Source organism: Sarcophilus harrisii, chromosome 6, assembly GCF_902635505.1.
Source record: "Sarcophilus harrisii chromosome 6, mSarHar1.11, whole genome shotgun sequence".
Taxonomy (NCBI): domain Eukaryota; kingdom Metazoa; phylum Chordata; class Mammalia; order Dasyuromorphia; family Dasyuridae; genus Sarcophilus; species Sarcophilus harrisii.
Genome location: NC_045431.1, coordinates 15057482 through 15071681, shown reverse-complemented (window position 1 = coordinate 15071681; position 14200 = coordinate 15057482).

The following is a 14200-nucleotide window of genomic DNA, read 5'->3' as shown; positions in this document are numbered from 1 at the left end:
TTAAGGGAGGAAGATCCATTAGGAAATTATTTAAATCTATCTAGGGTAGATGTGATGAGGGCCCTGAGTAGTTATGATGTGAGTGAAGAAAAGGGGGCATTCTAGAGAGACATTAAGGGAGTAGAATTGATCAGATCTGACTGACGGTGCATACAGGAAGGAAAGGAGAGTAAAAAGTTGAGGATGTCGCTAAGATTGCCACCCTGGGTGACTGAAAGGGTGGGAGTGCCTTCAGCAAAAATAGGAAGCTAGGAAGAAAGGGGAAAATGATGAACTCTGCTTAAAGATGTTGAATTGGAAATACATTTGAAAGAACCAATTGGAATTGTCCAATAGGAAGTTAGTGATGCAGAATTGCTGTACAGGAAACCAGTATCCCTGGTGTTATTGTTACAGAGTGGCTGCCATCTTAAACTGTTCATTACCACTTTCAAAACATTTAGATTTACTTTGGAATTTTTTCATTTTTGGAGTCAGCATGGGGTCTAAAATGAGATTCACTTTATCGCCATCTTTGCCAGAAATGAGTTATTTCTCCCAAATATGAAGGATGCCTGTCCAGTTCTTTTAATAAAGCAACACATACGTGAAAGCAAGAAACAGTTCCCTCTCCCATTCGTGCCTTAGCTGTGCACATCTTATTGATAAAATGTTTTATGCTTATATTTATCTATGTGGAATACATCCATATATGTCAATGTTAGTCTGTAGTGTCTCGATACATGTCAAATTTGATTTGTTTTAATTTAATCAAGTCATTTAAAGTAGGAACACCCTTCCATAAATTCCCATGACATCAGCAAGAGACTCCAGACTAAAAGCTCTTCAGCTTGCTTTCTAGATGGAAAATTTCCCTTCCTGGGAAGATGCCCTTTCCTACTTCCCCATTGATCTCCGACTATCATCGGCAAGAGGTATTAGAGGTATTATTTTTACCTCTGCCAAACTGCAAGTGGTGATGATTCAGAGACAAAACTCAACTTCCCCAAATCAAGGAATCCTTTTATCTCAAGAAAATCCCAGTCTGAGACTGAGGACAAATTGCCGGGAGGAGCTTTTGGTACCACATTGAGTGTATGAGTGGTCAGTGTTTTTCTTTTTTAAAAGGTAAAGGCAGGGAAAAACTCAAAATAACCAAGGTTGTGGACTAGCTTAAAGTGTGGAAGTGGCTTGTAGGGCACAGTGGGCATGGACTTTATGAGATATGTGTCATACCAACAAGTCTTTCCAGAGTAGGAGCCAACAAGGAACCAAAAATCATCAGGACCAATTAGGGAGATTCCAAAAAACAAACAAACAAACAAACAAAACCCAAGATCTGAAAACTCAGAATCCAGAAAGAAGGGGGAGGCAAAATGGGATCAGAAAGGCCAGAGGGACTTGAGAATAGGAAATAAGAAAAGTAACAAAAATCAAAACAAAGCAAAACAAAAATTCACAAGTAAAAGAAGCTCCAGAATTGTAGATGCCCCAATTTGTGTGCCCGTTTCTCTAGACTTCTTTAAAAATTTGTCCTTTTATTTGGTTTTGTTTGCTTAAATTTAGTTGTTTACATAAAATTCAATTTTTATTTTTAAAAATTTGAAAATCATTGATTTAAACCAGTGGTCTTATGCAAATGGTCTCTATCTTGAATGCTAGAAAACTCATATTTTTATTTTTTCATGTCTTTATTTTTATTTCATTCATTCATTCATTATTTTTTATATATTTACTCATTTTTATTTTTCAATTTATATTCTTTCAATAAATTTATAATTGTATAACCAGAAGGTACCTTAGAAATCATTTAGTACAACTCCCTCATTTTGTTGATAATCTGTTGATAATCTCAGTGGCAAGAGATTATTCAATTGTCACATGGCTATCTGTGGCCAGTTAGAACTTGGATGTCAGCAAGTGAAAAATCTTGGGAGTCTGAACCACTCTCACAGAGTACCTCTTTTTCCCCTATTGGTTATATAAATTGCAGGGTCGCTTCAAGATGAGAGGAATGATTCCTTTGGATATTAAATCTGCAAACTAAAGTCAGCAGTAGCTTTGTGACAGTCTTCTCACATGTAATTGGTAAATTGGTAATTTTTGATCCTGGGGCACTACGTAGCATACAAAATAAGGATTTATTTATGGAGGAAAGACCCTGTGTGTTTGTATGCATGTGGATGTTGGTATGGGTTAAGGGTAAAGTGGGACAAGGCTGGGGAGATCACTTCCACTTTTATTAATTACTCTCAATCTCAGTTTCTTCATATGTAGGATCAGTTAACCTGGGTGGTTCATTCTATTTCTAAATTTGTGGTTCTATTCTTGATAACTAATAGGCTGGGGAGATCACTTCCACTTTTATTTAATTATTCTCAATCTCAGTTTCTTCATATGTAAATGAGAGGGGATCAGTTAATCTGGTTGGTTCATTCTACTTCTAAATTTATGGTTCTGTTCTTGCTAACTAATTGTTCCAAGTGCTAAACAACTAACTACTAAAAAATAAACTAAACCCAAATTCCCTACTCTGGTTTCTATTCTAGATGCATTTGCTGATTGCTCTTCTTGGCTCTTTTCCATCCTCCTCCTCAACTTCTTCCATCTTTCTTTATTTACAAAGCCCCTGTAACTCTAACAAGACTTTCCCATGGAGTCACGAGCCTTTCACACAATGCCCTCCTGCTAACTTTTGCTCCAGGGCCAGTAAAATACTTTTCCATTTATATTTACTAATTACAGGCAAATGGGCCTTGTAACATTAGGAAATTCACATTTTTGTTTGTATTTATAATCATCATCTATTTTCCATTTATTCCCTTCTATTTGTGCTAAGTGTATTTTTAAGCCAGCTCAGTTTATGCTGTTCCCCAGGAAAACAAAATAAAACAAAAAACTGCTTCTATTGCCATCCCCATGGAGCCCAGAGCTTCCTAGGCATGAAATTGACTGATGCACACAAAGGCAGCAGGTGCGGATACACATGTCACTAGCCACTTTTTTTTAGTGCGTGTTTATAATCAGCAAATGGATGTGGCTGGTTAAATGGCTCCCTAATACTGATGGAGAGCGGATGCTATTATAACTTGAACTCATATTGCCACGCAGATGGTGGAAATAAACATCCAATTTTGTACACAGTTTTGTTGGGTTTTCACTTTGAAAAGATCAACTCGTTATGAGCCGTTCTCTGTCACCGAGCTGCTCCAGGACAGGACGGTGCTGTTCGCTCTCGGCCTTTCTCGCCGAAGTGGGCCATGGCACGGTTCCCTGGGAATGGGGAGGGCTTCTTGTGCTTGTCCCCTGGGCTTCCCAAGCAGCAGAATGGACTTTCACAGACCCCAAATGTGCATCTGCAAAATGCATCTGCATGAAAAAACCAGTCTGACTTTGCTCACTGTGGAAGCATATCTGAAAAGCTCTTTTTTAGTTTCAGTGGAACGATAAGAAATATTATTTCTCTGGCCTTGAATCTTTTCCTTTTAAGAAAATGGAAAGAACAAAAGCTCAGGTCTTTCTCTGAAATGGAGTAAGGGTGATAACCAGACTTAATGATTGCAATAATTGGTACTATGATCCATCTATGGTATCTTTTTTTTTTTTTTTAATTCAAGGTTAAGATAATGGTCATAACTCAAGGGGAAGAGGTTCAGGTGGGAACTGTGATGATCTTTTCCTTCTTCAAGATCTTTCTAAATGTTCCTTGTTGGGGCAGAGCATGATGTCAGAGGGCATGGGCACCTATGCTAGTTTTGATAAGTGGGTAGGATGAGGAGACTGGAAATAGGAAGTTGGATTCAAATGTGGCCTCGGACTATGTGACCGGGGGAGTCACCTCACTCCGTGTACCTCAATTTCTTCGTCTGTAAAATGGCCTGGAGAAGGAAATGGCAAAGCACTCCAGTATCTCTGCCAAGTAAATCTCAAATGGAATCACAAAGTCATCCATGACTGAACAAGTCTCTCCCTAAGCTAGAAATAGCTTAGGTATAGATTAATGCTAAATTCAATAAAATTATTTCTGGAAGAGTTGAGTCTAAATCAGAGTACTATATTAGTATTCCCCAACCCATCTTTCCCATCTTTCTCCTCTGAGTTTCCTTACTTTTGCACCGTGACAATTCCGGAGGCTCCCATCCCATTTAGTGTCCAACTGTTTACTTTTTTGTGGGTTCAAGGAAATGGGGCATGCCGGCAGGAAAACTGAAGCAGACATAATTTTGTTTGTTCCCCTGAGAGTTTTCTCTTCACATCCTTTATTCCTCTATATTTCCTCTTGTTCCCTCCCCACAAAAAAGCAACTCTTGGAAAAGGATTTGATGAACTTTTCCACACTATAAATTATCAGTTCAGTTTATGAATCACCTACTGTGGGCAAAGCACTGTTCTGTATAATGAAGATATAAAAGTGAAAAATGACCTGTCTTTTATTGTCCTTAAGGGGTCATGATACATAGACAAATAAGTATAGTAAAGGATAGCATTTCATATGGTCCAAAAAGAAATCCAGACAAAAGCCACTAGGAAACTTTGAGGAGGTAAAGCAGATAAGGGGAGGCTTCATGAGGATGGGCGGTAGAGCCCAGCTTGGAAGATTTCAATAGGCAGAAACAAAAAAGGAGTGCATTATGGGTATGGGGGATAACATGCACAAACATGCAGGGTAAGATTTGAGAACACCCAGTCTTCTGCTTTGGCTGGAATGTTGGGCGTGAGAGAAGAGAATTATAATATCCCTGCCCAGGAGGCTGATTCCCTGGACAACAGTCCTGGGATGCTGCTGCCATGTAGGGGGTGTGGCTGCTGGTTGACTGAGAGACCTTTGCACTGTGGTGGCTGGTTAGAGCATCCCTCTGAGCCCAGATACTCCTGAAAGATCGGGCACCTGTGGGGGGAGATAGACTTTGGAGAGACTGGAGAGAGAAGAGCAGAGTTGGAGAGAGATGGTACCAACGTTGGCAGGGCTCGCGGTGGTCCCGGAGCCAGATGTGGGGAAAGCTGTCCCTCGATTGCCCCTGCCTGCATTCCCAGACCCTACTGTGAGCATCCTTGTCTGGTGTGGAGCTGCTATTCTCTCTCTATTCCAAGTGGACAAGCCAATCTACCCTGTGCATTCTATTGCCTATCCTACTCTGCAAAACTTCCTTAATTTCCATTTTTACCACTTATTGTAATAGAGATGCTTGCTCGTGCTCTGTGATTGTCTTTCACACAACAAGCGTTTACACAAAACTCATGGGAGAGAGCTAAGGACGCTGACAATAAGCAAGAAAGTGAAAAAAAAATTAAAAAATCCTCCCTCCAAATAAGCAAGAAAGTGTCTGTCCCCCTTCGCCCCCATGTAGAGGAGAACACCTTCTTCCACAATGCTTCACAACCAGCACAGGGAAGGGAACCCACAGGAGGGAGTCTCAGTAGCCAAGAGACATTATAACACCAGAGCACTAATGCCTCTGATGCTCGCTGATGAGGTGATCTGGTCAGCTGCTTTCTCTGCTGAGCATTTTCTTCTCTCTGCCAAGATGCTCTCTGCTAAATGCCCCCACCCGTCTCAGGGGGAAGGCTGACAGCACCTTAGCTTAATAGCCCCAAGGGCCATCTTTATCTCTTTGGTAATAAAACCCTTCTGAGCCAGCATGCTAAACAAACCCTAAGGTTTTCCAAAGTCTAATTTTTCAACTGAATTCCACTTTATAGGCTTATGCTTTCTGCTCCCACTCTCCCATTTGACTAAACTTTGTCAGATCCTAGTAATTAATCCGCATCCTCCCAAGTATTGCAGGGACTCCCTTTAGCAATCCTGGTCAAGATGTGGTTTGGCTAGGGGCCTCTACTGGAATGATGGTTGGGAGACCAGTCAGGAGAGCGGGATTTCTGCAGGATGGGAAGGCAGTTGGTGAGGAGATAGAGAATTCAGGAAAGTGGGTCAGGCTGGGAGGCATGTGCTGGGCTCTGAACTGGAGATGAAAAGACCAAAACAAAACAAGAACTAGTCATTGATGTCCAGGAGCTTCCCTTCTCCAGGGTAGGAGGCAGTACAATTAGGTAAGGGCAGGATAATTTGAGATTGAGTGAATGTTGAGAATGAACCATCAAATTTAGTAACTGAAACATAAGGCTTTGGTGTTCTTAAGATACTGCACCTGGAAGGATGATGATTCCTAGAAAATAAGAATATTTTAAGATTATTTTATGAGATGAAAGAATAAGAAATGGCTTTTTTTTTCATTTCATATTCTCTTTTCTCATGGCTGCTATCCCAACTTGACTTTCATTTAATATAAATCACTACTCTCTAAATTCATTTCTTTAATTTAAAAAGGTCCCTTTGTCAACACCGTTTGTTTTATATTACCTTCCTTTCTAAAGGAAGTAACTGCCTCTTTTCCCCATACAGTGAGCCATCCTTTATTTAAATTTTTTTTCATACCAAGATCTGCCTTTTCTTCTTTACATATCCTAACATCCTCCCTTCTCTTCCATCATTGGGAAAGCAAGAAAAATAAACTCCCTGTAACCAACGTGTATAGTCCAACAAACAAAATAACTTTACACATTGGTCATGTCAAAAGAAGAAAAAAAAAATGTCTTCACTGAGTCCGGCACTTCTGTATCTTAAGGTAAGCAGCAGGTTTTTATCATCTGTCCTCTGGAATTGTATCTGGTTATTGCATTTTTCAAGGTTGTCTGTCTTTGTAATATTGTTTTTATTATAGAAAATGTTCTAGTTCTGTTCATTTCACTCTGTATCAGTTCATGTAATTCTTCCCAAGTTTCTCTGAAACTGTCCTCGTCATCATTTCTTACAGCACAATTGTATTCTATCAATCACATTCATATACCAAAACTCGTTCAGTCATTCTCCAATTGAAGAGCAACTCCTTTACTTTCTAATTCTTTGTCATTGCCAAAAGGGCCATTCTAAATGCATATTTTTTGTAGTATAGGTCCTTTTTTAATCTCTTTGTGGAATAGTTGTAGTAGTAGTATTTCTGGGTTACAACTTATGAAGTTTAATAACTTTGGGGGCATTGTTCCAACTTATTTTCCAGAATGATTAGACCTGTTCACAGCTTTACTAACACGTCATTAGTATATTTATTTCCTTTTTTTTTTTTTGGTCAATTTTGCCAATCTAATAGTGTGAAGTAGAAAATTAGACTTGTTTTAATTTCCATTTCTTTAATTATTAGTGATTTAGAGTATTTTTATATGGTTACTTGTAGTATGGATTTCTTCCTCAGAAAACTGTCTGATAATATATTTTGATTGTTAATCAAATGGGCAATGGCTCTGATTAAAATTTGACTCTTTTTTTTATCTTAGAAATGAAATCTTTATTAGAGAAACATGCTGCAAAGATTTCTCCCCACCATACATACACACACACACACACACACACACACACACAAACACACACACACACACATACACACACACACTTATCTACTTCTCTTCTAATTTTAGTTATATTAGTTTTGTACAAAAGCTTTTTAAATTTTATGTGACAAAAACTGTTCATTGTATCTTCTGTGATCCTCTATTTCTTGTTTAGTCCTTGCTTAGATTTGACAGGTCATTTCTTTCTTCTAATTTGCTTATGTTGTCACCTTTTATGTGTAAGTCATGTTTCCTTCTGGAGCTTGGAATCCTGGTATACACTATAAATATTGGTCTACAACCACTTTCTGCCAGATTGTTTTTCAGTTTTCCCAACAGTTTTTGTCAAATAGTGAGTCCTTACCCCAGTAGTTAGGAGCGTAGGTCTCAAATAATAGGCTACTGTGAAGCCATCCCTTATAATAAAGGTGTGTGTGTGTGTGTGTGTGTGTGTGTGTGTGAGAGAGAGAGAGAGAGAGAGACAGACAGACAGACAGACACACAGACACACAGAGACAGACAGAAACAGAGGGAGAAAGAGGGAGAGACAGAGTAAATATGAGAGACAGAGAGGGAAAAAGAGAGAAGAGGGAGAGAGAAAGAGAGAGAGAGAGAATATGAGAGACAGAGAGACACAGGGAGACAGAGACAAGGAGAAGAGAGAGAGAGAGATTGAGAGACAGAGGAGAGACAGAGACAGAGAAAGTGAGACAGAGAAAGAGCATTTCAGCAAAACCAGCTGATGAATCAGCATATCTGACAGACAGTATAAGTGTACATAATATTCCATGCCCAAAGTCCTCCACTTACACAGAGGAGAAGGAAGAACATTGCTTTGTTTATTTAAACAGATAATCTAATATCAATAGGTTTAATTTAATTTAGCTTCATTCAATTCAACAAATACTTATTAACTATATATATATATATATAGTTGCACAGTATTTGGATTTTCTTTCTCTTTGCATTATTGCAATCATTGCTTCACCCCTTTCTATAGGAACAAAGTGTTTATGAGCTGTTTCCTCCCAAATCCTACTCAAACTCTTACTACAACTTAAAGCAAACAGACAAAGGGCCATCTCTGCCAAGGCGTTTTCTCTTCTCAGCCTTGAGAAATGGGGATGGGGATCAGGAACTATGGGCTTGCCTTTGCCAAGTTGGGATGTTGACTGGCCTCCCCTTCTTCCTAAGAGCTATTTGAAAACCTTTTAATCCTTCTTTCCTTTTCCTCCACAATCTCCTTCTCGACTTCTGCTCCTCTCCTTGCATTCTCTTTTTCTTTTTCCCCCATTCTCTTTTCTTTTTCACTTTCCTCCTTTACTTTAAAATTTTCCTTTTCTTTTTTCTCTTTTCTCTTTCTCATTTTTTAACCAATCACCATTCCTCTATGTCCTCCTCATCCTTGAGCGCTAGGTGACTGTTCTTTGCTGATGCTTCCAAAGAGGAGAAATCCATCCTTTTGCTCCCACTCTGGCTGCTTAGATTAGGCCTGGGATCTCTGAAATGATCCGTGGAAAAGAGTTATTCCAGAGCACTCCTTGAATCAGCACTTCTTGAATTCCCCAAATAGGGTGTTCAAATAGGGTTCTAAATAAGGAAGAAAAGAGGGAAGGAAGCATTCTAAATAAACCAGTGTGACTGCGCTGAGACTTCAGCTTTTTATATAAAAATATAAATATATATGCATATATATATATATTTCACACACATATATAAAATGCATATAATGCAAAATATACAAACACATGCTCTCTCTATATAAATATATTTTAAACACACACACACACACAAATATCCCAGTAGCTAGGTTTTTTAAAACCCCAGGCTACTGTCAAACCATCCCTTATAATAAAGGTTTAAAGAGACAGAAAAAAGGCAATTCAGTGAAATCAACAGACAAATAAGCAGTATCTGGCAGTATATGTAATTCCCATGTTCCCAGTCCTCTACTTCTACAAAAAGGGGAAGGAGACACATTTTGCCTTTTTTTGTTAAGAAGGTGATCTAAATAGGCTTAATGAATATAAAATATGTGTATGTATGTGCGCAGACATAGATGATTATATGATGCATAAGAATTATAAAATTCATATGTCACATATATAAAATACATATACATATATTTATATATACCTATATAATGGAAATGAAGTGGCTCAGTGCATAGAACACTGGGCTTGGAGTCAAGAAGAGCTGAGTTCAAATGTGGCCTCAGAACCTAACTTGCTGCTAGACTCTGGGCAAGTCACTTAATCTCTGCCTTAATCCACTGGAGAAGGAAATGGCAAACTGTCCGATATCTTTGCCGAGAAAACTCCATGGCTTCACGGGGTCACAAAGAGTCTCAAACACATTCAGAAGACAACAGCAATGGAAATGAGAGAATGTGAACAAAAAGAAATGAACACAAAAAAATCTGGAGGAATGGGACCAGAGGGTCCAGAAGGAGCAAAGTCTTGTGGGAAATGTTAAGGACACAATGAAAGAACTCCACTTAGAGAAAGGACAGGAAGGGACAGTGCTATGATTTTGGGAATACTAGAAGCGGATACTTATTTAGCACTTCAAGATTGCAAAGCTCCTTACACACGACATCTCACTGGATCTTCATAACAACTCTGAGACGTAGGTATTAACGTGTGTTATTATTGCCTTTTAACGATGAAGATCCTGAGCCTCAGAGTGCTTGACTTGCCCAAGGTTATGAGAGGGTGATCTATTATTAATATATTTAATTTAATTTAATTCAACAATTAAACATATATGTGCAAACCACTATGCTTTGAGCAAAGACAAAGACTTGTCTTTAAGGCGCTTACACTGCGCTGGTAGATGCAAGATGTAAACAGCAATAGAAATAAGTAAGTCAATAGGAGATGTTAAAGAAAAAGAGAATCAGGAGGTGTCCAGGTAGGAGGGGGCACCCACAACGAGCTTCGAAGAAAGCTCATTCTGAGGAGATGCGGATGGGAGCTGTTCCAGACGTGGAGGGAACTGATGAAAAAAGCTCACACATGGGAGATGGAAAGCTTAATTTGGTGAACAGCAATAATAGGAAATCTGCAATAATTGGAATGCAAAGTACTTAAAAGAGAAAACCAAAATAAATCTGGAACATTAGGCTGGAGTTAAATTGTGGGGCATGTTAAATCTCAGGCTGAGGAGCCACTGAAGACTTTTGAGCTGGAGCCTGATATGGTTAGACCTTTGTAATGGGAAAGGAATAAACCTGAAATCTGGAAGACTAGTTAGAATAGTAACATTCTGGGCAAGCGGCATTAAGACTATTCAGTTCCCTCTTGTTTCCATCTTTCCCATCAATCAGAGTTGGAAAAAGCAGAAGGAATATTTTTCAGAAGGAGCTGAAGCCCAAGAGAAGTACAAAGGGATGTCCAAGTTTCTGGTTCTGGGCCCAGAGATTACGTTGAATTCAATAAACATTTATTAAGTGTACGTTATCTGTACACTTTAGTGTACATTTGGAATTCCTGTAACTCTTCATCAGCTCTTCTCTGATTCATGTATCTTACTGCATTTTGCAATTTAATCATTCCTGCCTTCATCTCTTTTCTCTCCTAGACTATATATACTCCATGAGAGCAGGAGATACATCTAAATTAAAGTTTCTTCTTCCCTCCCTCCCTCTCTCTCTCCCTCCTTCCCTCCTTCTGTCCCTCCCTCCCTCTTTTCTTCTCTCCTTCTCTTCCTTCCTCCTCCCTCCTTCCCTCTTTCCCTCCTTCCTCTCTCTCTCTCTCTCTCTCTCTCTCTCTCTCTCTCTCTCTCTCTCTCTCTCTCTCTCTCTTTCTCTCCCCCTGCCTCTGCTCTCTATACAGAAGGCACTTAAATAATATTTGTTAAGTTAGTGTTTGTTATTGTCTGAACCATCCTATTAAAATCCTATTTTCTTTTTTAAAAAAATTGTTAGCTACACTAATAATAGCAATAATGACGATGATGACAACAATGATGATGGCATACATTTAAATAACATTTAGAATTTTGTGAAGCTTCTTGCAAATATTATCAACCCCATGAGAACTTTGGATAAAAGTGCTATTATCCCCATATTTTTCTACAGATGTAGAAACCGAGGCAGACACCGTTAAAGTGACTTGCTCAGGCTCACACAGCTGAAAAATATGTGAGGCAGATTCTCACTTGAATCTTTGTGAGCCCAGATCCAGCACTCCAGCTGCGGTACCCGCCTAGCTCCAAAGTCAAGTGTAGGAGTACCTATATTTAAACAAGGCATTTGATGACATTTTTCTTGATAGTTTAATAGGTAAGATGGAAAAACCTCTGGGCCAGATGATAATATAGTTAAGTTTTTAGCTGACTGAATGGAAATAACTAAAAAGTCTGACTGATTGATTAGTTTAACTGCAGGAACGCATTTGCATCTTTGCTAGGACAGGAGCAGGGGCAGGAAGCTGGCAAGAGGCTTAGAGTCCAAACTCATCGCAGCTCACTCTGAGCACACGAAAAGCCAAGATCTCAGCCTTGGGTGCCCTGGGCAACCCTGCACTGGAAGGTCCACTTAGCACCATTTCTGGCTTCCATTCAACATCTCTGGTTCTTTTTTTAATATACCAGTAGCTTATTGGTACCTTTTTGGCAATGACCTTTCACTGTTGTGAGTTGGCTGCAGTTGAATCCATTGAAGAAAAGTTCAATAAAGACCTGAGAACATCATGCAATGAAAATCTACTCATGGCTCTGTCACGTTCAATATTTTTTATGAACAACTGCTTCCCTTCTCTAGCCTAAACAATTGTAGTTCCTCAAGTGTTATTGTTAAGATTTGGTTTCCAGACCCTTAACCAATCAAGTCACCTTCTTCTGGGATCCCTTGAATTTTCTCCCATCACATTGCCAACATTGCTCCTCCATTTTCATATTAGACGTATCCTCTTCCTGCCCCTTCTGGTTTTTTATTCCATCAACTCTTTTTCTGTCTCTGCATCTCTTTTGTTTCTGTATCTCTCCCTTCTTTAGATTTTCCCTCCCATATGAACTTGCTCAGTCATTCTTTATTTTAAGAAAGCCTTTTCTGGATCTTGCTATATGTCATCTTGAGTTACCATTGCCTCATTCTCCATTCCTCTGTCAAACTTTTGAAACTCCACTTGCCATCCTTCTTTCCCTCATAGCTTACTTGGTCCTTTACCTCCTTGTACACTTGACATTTTTAACCACCCCTATCCTTGAAGCAAGCTCTGTTAATAGCACTACAAGTCTCCCCATCAGATAGGTTTGAACTGGATTATTCCTGGATTATTCCTCTTGCTTCCCACAGACAATTGGTCGTTAAACCGAGGCTATTTCACTTCTGAAATATCTCCTAAATTCATTCCCTTCCCTTCATTCCCAGTGATACGCCCAGTTTGAATCCACATCACTTTCTATCTGGATGCTTGCCATGATGGTTTAGTTTTGCCATTGTCTGTAACTAGTATCCTTGCTTTCAGGACCCTCTGCCTCCTTCAATTCATTTTGCATACTGGTGCCACATTAACATTTGAAAACTGCCATTCTGATGATACAATTCCTCTCCTCATACATTATGAAAAAAACACAAACTTTTTTGCCTGATATTCAAAGCTCTCCATGCTTTGATTATAGAGAACTTTCCAATCTCATTTCCCAACATTTCTCTTCATTTCCCCTACATCCCAACTGGACTAATAGTTGTCTTCAGAACAATCTCTTTCTGTGATTTATGAACTTGGGATTCAGAATTAAAGAATTTTCATCTGAATCCTAGATTTTCTTCTTACTTTAGACAAATCATTTAAATTCTACAACTGCAAAATAAAGAGGTTAGACTACATGATTCCTGGATTCCCTTTCAGCTCGAACTCAAATCTTTTGACTCTATCTAGAATTCTTGACCTGACATGTCTTTCCTTTGGTAATTACACATCCTCAACCCTCACCCATCATTAGTCCGGGTCTAATGTCCAGAAATCTCATTTCCTCCAAGAATTCTTCCCATACTTTCAGAAGTAACCTATATCCTTTCTTTTTTTTTTTAAATAATAGCTTTTTATTTTTCAAAATAAATGCAAAGATAGTTTTCAGCATTCACTCTTGCAAAATCTTGTGTTCCAAATTTCCCCCCTCCTTTCCCACTTCCCTTCTCCCCTAGAAGCAAGTAATCCAATATCCCATTCCTTTTCTAAATTCCTAGAGCACTTTGTACTTTTCTTATTGCCCTTTACTACTATACCTTAAATTTACTTGTATAAATATATCTTTTCTTTTTATGGATTGTAAGGAGTGTGTGAGCAGGGACCATTTCTTTTTCTTCCTTATCTCTCTCCACACCCCCAATACCTAGCACAGTTTGTTGAACCTAGTGAAAGCTCACTAAATATCTAGTGAAGGAATGAAGTGATGTTTATGATGATTAGAGACTGGATTTCCAACAGAAAGGCTGGCTTCTGAGACATTGGGGAATTAGAGGGAAGAATGCAGAATTAAGGTTAAGGCAGAATAGTAGGAGATTAGTGGTGTCTTTATTGGATTGGGAAAATTCCTTTGGCTCTTTGCCTTTGCCCAAATTAAATGATGGATTAAAGGAAACGCATAAGGAATTTCCTGATAACATGGGGAAATCCAAGATGAGTTTTATTGAAAGCCCCTGAGTGTAGAAATGCACATGAATTTGTCAACCTTTGTGCTGGGATTTTATTTCTAGAATAAAAGTCAGTAACTGAGAAGAGGCTGTCAGAGACAAAACTGCAGTTCAAGCAGTTTTAGAAAGTGAAAAAGAATGTAAAGAAATGATCTTCTGAAGAAAAAAAAAGTTTGGCCAAAGAAGATCAAGACGTTG